This window comes from Triticum dicoccoides, chromosome 7B (assembly GCF_002162155.2).
Source record: "Triticum dicoccoides isolate Atlit2015 ecotype Zavitan chromosome 7B, WEW_v2.0, whole genome shotgun sequence".
In the NCBI taxonomy this organism is placed as follows: Eukaryota; Viridiplantae; Streptophyta; class Magnoliopsida; order Poales; family Poaceae; genus Triticum; species Triticum dicoccoides.
Window position 1 is genome coordinate 98,559,084 of NC_041393.1, and position 10,916 is coordinate 98,569,999.

The window sequence follows — 10,916 nt, forward strand, 5'->3', positions numbered from 1 at the left end:
ATATTCAAAGGTATAATGTGTAAGCTAAGCAGATGCAATTTAACCAAATTGGAAGCAATACAAGCTAGACATTCGGCTGGAGTGGTGAACATGATCATCTAGGACCTGAGAGCCTGGTGGGAGGCAGGCTGCTTCACCACCATCGTGGCTTCTTAGTTGGCTTCCAGGTGATGCCTGTCTTTGCTGGGCTTGTCACTGGCTCGGCCAGTGCCCTGACTAGCTATTTTTCTTCTGGTGCTCATGGGATGGTGGTTCATGTAAAAAATATCTTTCCTTATCTTAATAAAGACTGACTTCGGCCTTTCGAATACAAGCTAGACACCATATGGAACATGCAACCACATATGACACCGCGAAGTTAAAGCAAGCACCTGGGATGGTGGTTCATTGAGAGCGAGGTGATCAACTCCAGAGCAACGTTTACTGTCTCCATCTACTGACACTGCACCCTTTAAAGCGCTGTAACGTGCCGCGCCTAGCCGCGTAGAAAGCTGGCCTCTTTTCTTTTTTGCTTCGCTTTCGGCAGACTCTGAAATACCCTTGCATAAAAACACAATAGTGAGAGTATGGATGAAGTGTGTGCAGAACTAGTGCACTGTAAAAGTAGCAGATAGCAGGTGGCTGAAAAATAAATGACAGGAGACATATGATAGCTCTACAACATTGCATGGCAAACAAAATTAGATTCTACTCCGTATGATTTTGTAATATATGAGCACAGGAAATGCAGGTACTCCTCTAGCACACCACCACATGTGGTCATATCTAAGATAATAGTCGACACAAAATAAATAGGCCAGTCGATTTTTTTAATGAACCATCCGATCTATAAGGAACGGGCAGATGGCCTTCTTCTACCTCCCGCCAGTCACTGTTGACGACTTTCTCGAACCGCCAGCGACCACCGGCCCAGACCCGTGCCTCCGTCGCCCCTCCCTCCCATCGACCTCACACCACCGCCGTGCTTGGCAGCGCCCCCAAGCCATCCCTTTAATCCCGTCCGACCTCCAGATCGGGCGCTAGTAGCTCTAGGCCGCACACGCCCCTAAGATAAACACCAAGGCGCTGCTTCCCTGGTGTAATAGTCGTACTAGCGCCTGTTACGCCAGGGAATGCTTCCGTTAATTGGGAATCAACTGGCCAGAAATTGAAATTCAGGGGGGCGACGGGCCTCTAGCTAAGGTGAAATAGTATATGAGGAGAAACCTTGTGCATCGCGAGTTACTAGGAACATCTAGTATCAAGAAGAAGCGGTCAACTAGTGTCTTCTGTGGGATGAATACCGTGCAAGCAGAGACGTAAGATTTGCACGAATAAGGGAAGAGGAGTGCCTTCTTCGGTTGCCGGTGTGGTCACCTCCACATGTCGCACTGATCTTCTTCTTTTTACCGGGGAAACCGATGTTCTGGAGGGTGCAGGCTTGGACGAACCCATGGCCAAATTGTTGACTGTGTTGCCGTGGCCGTATGTCGGCGGAGGGGAAGCAGATCCGAGGCGGCGAAGGACGGCGTAGCAGGAACAGCTCCGGTGTGGTGGAGGGTGGCGAAGTTGGAGCGGCAGCGATGAGGCGCAGGACGGCGTGGTTGAACTGGCTCGGGTATGGACAGCTCGGCCTCGGCTTCAACTACTAGCTGTGGAGGGCGTTGCGGTTGAGGTTGCGGTGGATGACAACGTCGGGGTATCGGCTCCGGCGTGATGGAGGAGGGCGGCGGTTGGTGGGTGGGATGGGATGGCGGACGGATGACGCCGGGGTTTCGCGGCTGGTGGAGAGGTAGTTTTGGCGCCCACGGAGTACGAATGGGGAATCATACGGGTGGGGGGGAACCATGTTTTGGTCTGGGACGCGCTTGTTTTTGGGTTTTTTGAACAGAAGATGGGACGCTCTTGTTTGAAATTTGGGGAAAGTACAAACTTTGCCCCCTCTTAAATTTCAGACCTACTGCGGGTCGGGGGTAGGATGGTAATCCCAGGTGTCCCAAATAGTGGGCAGGAGCGATTTTGGCCGCGCGCATGTGTGCTTAGGCGGCCATTGTGTATGAATGTTTTTCGGAGGCGGTTGCGTGGCGTCTAGATGAAGCTACAAACCTACCCCGGTTTAGACCTTTGGACGTCGGGCCGGTAGGTTTCACGGGTCGGAGTTATTAGAAAAGTAATTTCCTTGTACTACCAAACATTGGTCTCACGCGGTTTCGGGCGAGTAGAGGCTCTTTTGGCACTTCGTTCGAAATTTTGAAACACAAGCATTCACGTTTAGAGTACTCTTGAACTATGAGGATTGACCTAAATAGACAACATTATATTTGACCTTGTATGTTTGAAAACCTCATTAAATTATCCACTTCCTTTTGAAATTTTGACACTTGAAAATCCTATAACTACGATTATTTTGGAATGGAGGAGCTAAATTTGAATCTATTTTGTACACGGCTACATATGCTATTATGTACAAAATCAGAGCAAAGATTGGTACCCCCATAGTTTAGGTATGGTTTACAAATGCCATGATATCAAATTCAAATAATTGAATGGACTTCATGTTGAATTCGATTTTTTTAAACCACCTTAGGTTGAATTCAAATGTATGCTAGTTCATAGGTAGCTATTTATAAATGTCCATTGTGTAACTTTCGTATGTATAATGTGCTTTACACACACAACTTGAACTATACTCACGTTTATATTCGATTGCTAAAGTGATGCATTGTCTGGAGTTCAAAATACTAACTATGTGGATCAATTGTGTCGAATAATAACATAGACATGCTCAAATTCGTTAGAATCTAGATGTCTGATGGATCAATGACCGCTCCTTACGTGAATTGCAAATATCATGATCCCATCCTAATATTTGGATACAATTTATATCTTTAATCAATGTGTAGAGCAGTCTTTTACGTGTAGTTTCACTCTCCATCAGTGGTCCCTCACACATGCTCACACACTCACTCCCGAGGTGTCTTTCTCGCACACATGCTATAGATATAACCCTCCCTCCCTCTCGTAACCATTTACAACTGTTTTCACTAACCTTTATCACAAGCACTCTTCCTCCCGCAAACATACACATGCACAATCCTCATCGACCCTTTCTATATACATGGACCTGCCTACGTGTCTCATGTACGCACATTATCTTTACACCTGTCTCTCACGCATTATCTCACACCTCTCTTCCTAATCGACGAGTATGATTCTAGCAGAGCATTCTGTAGGATGCCCCTTAAAGTTAGGTTGGATGAATAGTAATATCAGAGATAAAGGGGTTACCTTAGTCCGAGAACCTAGGGTTACAAATCCTAGCCAGCTTTGTTAGTGGACACAGAGTCCTTCACAATTCTGCAATCTTTGTCTTGTACGACTAGTCATCCATGGGTCTTCCTAAATGTGTCATGGGCCGACCAATGTGGCGCAGGACGAAACCGAACGAAGGGCCTCACCTCGACCCACCTGACCTCACGCGGTGACACACCCTCTGCCCCCACGTCTCATTATCTTCTCACACCCACACATACCAACACAAACACCACACACACAGAAAATTTCTTCTGGTGCCTCTATTCCCCCCTTGCATATACACACTCAAGGGAATGGAATCTCTTGTCGTGATGTCATATTCGTCTCTCTCTCTCTAGACCACTCTCATTTCTCATGCTATCTCTCCCACGCCCCCCCGTTGGCCCCTCTATCCATGCCTCTCTCTAATACGTAATACACACACATACCTCTCTAGGCCCCGCCAAATGCATTAACTACACATTCACACATGTTACATCACGTACCCCATTGATCTAAAAATCCCTCTCTTCATGTTTATTTCGCATACAACATTCCTTTTGAATAAAGTGTGGCCAAAAAATTATTTTAGAGTTTCTACATATATACAACATTACAAAGTTATATGGAGGAGTATGAACACTAATTTGCATTGCATGGTGCCCACAATGATATTTATTCCGCACTGTGAATTTGTATATTTTTATACTATATACAAAGTTAGTCATAATAAAGAGAAACAAAGAGCATCTCTCTCTCCATCGCATACCCCCCCTGTACGCCCCTTTCATGTATGCACACAAAACTATCTCCAGGTCCTCTAAAAGTAAGCCCCCAGAAAATTCATACGTGTTTCATCTTTCTCTCACGATATATGCAATGATGATCATTGTATTTGAAGCGAAAGCAGGATACATACATTGGGCTTCATAATCCACTCATTACGGTCACCATTTACGTTTAGTGGTTATTATACAGTCACGGGCTCACCGTACAACTTTGTATTTTCTCATGACATGACTAATTGACCAGTTAAAACACTCCACGTGGCACCTCTAGTGTTGCATCACATTATCTCACTACCATCGTGCCCACCTATCGACTTGTATCTACTCTACATCTACACTATTATAAAATACATAAAATATAAAATACACTCTTATAAAAAATAGAGTTGGTGATGATGGTGTGCCATCCATCCTGCAATATAGGCCGTCCGATTTATATCTGACGGATAGGAAAGAAACTATGGCAATTTTGCAAAAAGGTACCCACACACCTCTCCACATTTGCAAATAAGGCCTTCCCTCGTTCATCCTTTTATCTCACAAGATAAATAAGTCATACAAATGCATCTTGATGTTACGTGCAACACACAGACATCTTGCTAGTAAGAATGAAAACAAACGACAAAAAAATATTTTGACGGTGGTTCGAAGTCATGACTGCGGGCAGAACGGACAAGGTGGCCTTGTATTGGTATGCTGATCCGTCTGTTTTAACACACAGGAGCTGGTGTGGTGATTATACACACATGCACGCATGCACACGAACTCCATCCACACAACACTCACACAAACACATGCACCCACGCACGCACGCAACACTCACATGTACACACGCAGCCACACATGCACGCAACACTCACACGCACACACACACACATGCATGCACACACCAGTACACCACACGACAAACACACACTCTCACACTCAAGTGCTCAACCTACACGTGAATGCCCACACATCAGGCCCTGACAGACACATACACAACCAGGTGATTCCCGCGCACGGGTTGGAGACTTATCGCGCCTGAGTAAATTTGTGTTTATCTGACCTTTTCTCTATGCGAACTGACAGGTGGGACCCACAAGGAACATGGTCAATTTAACTAGTCAACATGGCGCCACGCAGACTATTTGGTCGGTCAACAGAGTGCAATCCGATGCTGAACTGTGAGCAAGTGACTGGATAATCACCGCAAAACGCATATAGTGATCGTAATCAGCTTATTCTGAAGTTCGGTGACCGTATTATGCTTTTCTCTCTGTAGGCCCTCCAAAACTACATCTCTACACGTTCTCGCATGTTACATCTAACAACTATGCAATACAACACTACTACTACACTCTAACACAATAAATCATATGTGTTTTTAGTTTTACTAGATATCATATTGTTACTTATAATTATTCAGTTTGCATACATTAAAATTGCCTTTGAAATGTGTGGCCAATATCATCTACCGCGCGGGAAAAATCCCGCCCTTTCCTGTTTAATCGGGTTTGTATCGATGGATCGTGCGAAACAACAAAACTATAGTACTATACAGTACAAGTGACAGTTCACTGGGCCGTCGTGTCGTCTACTCCTCCATCGTAAGAGTGGAGCGCTCACTTTCATAAATCTTCTAGTCCCTTTCGCCGACATGTGGGACATCAAGCTACCGGGTCCACATGCCATATCGGAATACAGTGCAGAGCAGCCGGAGTGAAGCACCCCAGTCATGGCGCTGGTGTAGTAATGAGCAATGAGGCATAAAATCACAAAGCTGCGCCTTTCCCGTAGTTAAGTTGGAGGGACGAAGTAATAATGCTAAAAAAAGTAGCTGGAGGGACGAAGCAACCATCATTTCACTCGTTGCTGAATCCGCTTCTCCCTCATCTTCTTCAACTTAACCACGTGTTGCTTCTGTCGTTGTTCTGCCTTATGTGGGATGCGGATCAGCATGGTAAAGCACTGACACGTGGGACCGCATGTTAGCAAACCGCCAGGACAACGTCCTTTGAAAATAAGAAACCTCCCCCGCCATCCGCGCGGAAAAATCACCTTCTTTTTACTAATCTTTGATTCTATAATTTTTTAGATCAATATAATTGAGATTTGTATAGATAGCACACAGGAGCAAAACCAAGTGGTACGGTTAAGGGCATCCACAATGTGTAGCCAAATGTGAAAATAGCTTTTGGCATCATGGGAACCATTGTGGACGGTGTTGCCAAAGCCAAAAAATGGAACCGAAGCTCCCTAGTTGATTGATTGAAGGAATAGAAAAATGCAATGTCTCTCCTCTTTCTCCCATGCTTGGACGCATGTAGTATAGTATGGAGCATAGAGTCTACTCCCCTGTCCCTTCTATCACAAATCACAAAGTAGTGAGGCGTCAAATCACAAAGCACGGACGAAGCAACCATCATTTCACTCTTCGCTAACTCCGCTTCTCCATCGTCTTCTTCGAGAAACCATCTCACCGCACTAGTACTCCTAGTAGTAATACTAGTAAAGGACTTCCTGGATGCAAATAAGGCGGTTGTCTCGGCTTGCAGGCGGCACTTGCGAACGACTTACCGTGGTCTCCCTCAATGGCGTTCTCCGTCGAACGCACTTCGCCAAACCACAAAAAAACAGAAATAAAAAAATCATTGACATCACCGCAATGGGAAAGGAATTCAAATATAGTTACTACCTCCATTTTTTTGTACACAAGGCCAGTATATCAAAATTACAATTTGCAAAGGGCCACTAACACTAATTGAGGCAAAATTTATGGGGTTAGCAACCAAGGACATTAATATCCCCTGCATGCATGCGGAACTGAGAAGGTTCGTTTGCATGGCACTGCATTAATCAAGCGATAAGGAGTGAGATGGTTAGCTCTTTGGTCTTTCGAGAAAAAAATACGCATTAATTGACACATGAAACGGGGATTTGTATCAAAGGAAAACCCCGCCTTTCTTTTTTAACACTAGTACTCCTAGTTCATACATACTTATCCTGTTTGGGTCTAGGCCTTGCATTGCCAAACTTCGCCACACATTTTTGCCAAGCTTGCCTAAAGTTTTCAAAATGAGAAGGAGGTACACTTGCGCACAGCTGTCGGGGTCGCACCGCACCCTCACACGGTCGCTCCTACACGCCGCGGTCGCACTGCACCCTCACACAGTTGCTCCTGCACGCCGCAAACCCAACCAAGGGAATGCACCCTCACCGACACGTGTTGTCGCATGTGAACAAACCAAACTCAGCCATCCTATCGCTGACACATAATTTTCGTTCATAGAGTATGTTTATCCAACCGCATGTTGGGGAGTATCCGTACGGCCCGTGCGGTGGTCTGTTGGGGAAGAAGAAGAGGTGAGGAAGAAGGAAAGAAGGGTTAGGAGACGTAGTATATTCATCCAACCCCCTGAAATGGTAGACTGACCCAAGTCAGGCGACTTGCATAACAAATATAGTATGTTTTTACATAGCAAAAGATCCATAAAAACAACAACATAAAGAAAAACTATCACTGCTCGCGGAAAGAGACGCCCTCGTCATCTTTGGCTGCCGGCGCGAACCAGCCATCGCTGCCGACGTGTGTCTCTGCACCGTGGTTGTCCTCGGCCTCCAGCTACTCGTTCAAGCGGAGCGTGCGGGCGCTCTGCACGGACGAGAGCACAACCCGGTTCAAGTCGAGGACGTCCGGTTCCGCCTGCAGGAGGGCCTCGATGGCAGCGGCATCCGCGCACTCCGTGTCGAGTCAAGCCTCCGCCGCCCGGTTCAAGTCTAGGACTTCCGGTTCCGCCTGCAGGAGGGCGTCGATGAGAGCGGCATCCGCGCGCTCTGCGTCAAGTCGAGCCTCTACCGCCTAGTTCATGTCCAGGACGTCCGGTTCCGCCTGCAAGAGGGCCTCGATGGCAGCGGCATCCGCGCGCTCCGCCTCAAGTTGAGCCTCCGCCGCCCGGTTCACATCCACGACATTCGGTTTCGCCTGCAGGAGAGCCTCGATGGCAGCGGCATGCGCGCGCTCCACGTCGAGTTGAGCCTCTACCTCCCGGTCCTCCTTTAGTATCGCCATGTTGAACCGCTGGTCCGCCTGCACCATGGGGGACTCGGACGCCGGCACGAAGTCGACGTCCATCGTCTTATACCCATCGGGGGCCTTCTGCGCCGCGACCTCCGCAGAGAACATTGGATCGGCTTCCTCCTCCTCGTAGCTTGGCTCCAGAGAACTCGGGGATTGGCCCGCCGCAAAGCGAGCTTGGGAACGGAGGTCTGAGACGCCGACCGCCGCCGCGATTTCTGCACGGTGCTCCGGCGTCAGCATCTTGTAGTAAGTGATCTTGCGGCGCACCATGGCTTTCCGGCGAACTAGGGGACACTTGATGCGGGCTAGGGGATCGAAAGGTGGGGGAATGTGCTGGAGATTTGGTGTGGTTTTAGGGCAGTGGCTGGCGTAGGCCGAGCAGCGAAGGTTCTGGTGTGAATAGTGGTTCTGGTGACGACCGGTCAATCGGTTTTGACTGTACATCGCTCTTGTCGCGTTCACGTTGCAGCCCGGCACGCTGGACCCTCCATGTCGCTCACCGAATGGAACGCGCTTCGTCTTGCATTTTCGCTCGCTTGTGGGACCGCAGTTGAGAGCAAACCGACATCCCCCCCTCCCCCGCCCGCGTCATTTATTATACCACCACTCCCTCCATTTTATGCAGAGTAAATAAAAACAGAGGGAGTATACTACGGATGAGGATCCCCTGACGTGGCCGAACCCATTGAGTAACTGACATGCGGGGCCTAACAAGCATGGGGTCCACCAGTAAGTGATCGAAAGGGAGGGTAAGGCAGGGATACCTATGTCAGAGGATCCACTTCCACTATACTACTTTGACCAAATGTTAGAGTAATAATATATGACATGCAACTTACACAAATGTTAGAATATATGACATGCAACTTACACAAAGCATACAGGGTCTAATGCGTTTTTCGAGGCTAACTTTGACCAAATGTTAGAGTAATAATATATGACATGCAACTTACACAAAGCATACGGTCAATTTCGTATGTGAAAGGAGTTTCCAATGATATAATTTTCACATTATACATCTCATGTACTCCCTCCGTCTAGGTGTGTAAGTCATCTTACGAAAACCAAATAATCCCAAAACACATAGGCACGGTGCATTAACTTCTACCTCGCTTCTTGTTTTTGACATATCAACCAATAAGAGATGAGGGTGTGCATGCTTTTAATGACCTGAGACTATCAAACATGACATGTAGTGGTTAGTTCATTGCATGCAATACTATTAATTAGCAAATAAACATTAATGTCTCTCGTTTTCTCCTCCTCCTTGGTCACGGTGCACAGCCTAAGATGACTTACTCACCTATGTGAAAGGAGTACTATTAATCTTGTCAATAGTCAAATTGGAAACCATCTCGAGTACAAATCTAGGAGTACGTACGAATCTAACAATATTGATTGGGCGTTGTTGAATGTTGATACCTTTTTTTTATCATAGTAGAGATACTTTGACTACATATCAAACTTATATGTAAAGTAGAAAGGATAGGAGGGAGTATATTGTACGTTCAAAAACGAAACGAACATTGAATACCCTTTATATATGATTTGCGGATGCTATGATCACCGGTTCAAAATTTTGAATCCGCCTTAGGTATCACGTGCTCCCACTCGTTCCCTCTCGATTTCATCTCGGGGTACGGAGATCTATTGAAAGGGGACTAGGGTGGGTACATGCGAATGATACTCGGCGGAATGTTCAAATGAGGCATGCGGGAGGATGGACTCGACTGGAGGGCGACATGGTCGATGGAGAAGAGGGTTGGAGAGGAATGAGAAATAAGCAAACGCCACATGACTACACTTGAACGGCTCAAATAAACAATAAGTTCTCTCGCTTGGCCTACATAGTGAAAGGCCTAATGTGCAACGTGGAGCACTGACGCTCGAATATGGCCGGGAAAACAGGGAAACTGACATGTGGGGCACACCCGTCGGGACGACGTAGCGCAGACTAGTCTAATGGAGGAGCTGGGGCCAACAACCGTTCATGTGGGTCGTTGGGGCCAACAACGGGGCACAACTCTAGCACCGCCTCTGGACACGGCGACCGCGGTGAGTGACACGCTCATATCGTCGATAGACACGGTCGATTTCAGTGTGCCGAGGGTGGCGTTAGTGTTGTGGCACGACCAACGGTATGTTTGGTTTGTGCCCAAGGTTGCCCCATCAAAGCATTGGGAAGCCAAAATTTTGGTTGAGGTATTGGTTGCCCATGATTTGGCCGACATTGGCAAGAAAAATGAACTAGAGTTGGCTAGAGTTCATTGGCATGCCAAAGAAATGGCAACCATCCAAACAAAGACCAATCTTTGGGTCATGACCAAAATTTTGGTAAGGTGCACTTTGGCCACAATCCAAACACACCCCAACACCCGGCTCGTCGAGGATGCACGGGGCGCCGCGACGCGTCCGCGGAGTGGTGTAGCGCGGCTAACTGCATCCTTTGGACCTGAGACCATGCCGGGTCGTCTTGCTTTTTCAATGACATGCGGGGATCGCATTTGAGCAAAGGGCATCTCCAGCGTTGCCACGACTTCAGCTGACTACCCTGGCACACCAAATCCCTCGTCCCTCGCGCCGTCACGCGGTGCGTTCCCAGCCGGCGCCAACTGCCCACATTCATGCCGTCCGTTCATATGTCGTTGTTAAGAGGCTTGGTGCCCAAGGAACCAACTCCGACGACTTAATGACGCACCCGGACGCTTGGCCTCACCGGAATGCGCTACTTAAAGCGGCAACACCCAGCTAACCTCCACACCATAGCGCATCGTCCTCCTACCTGGCACCACATC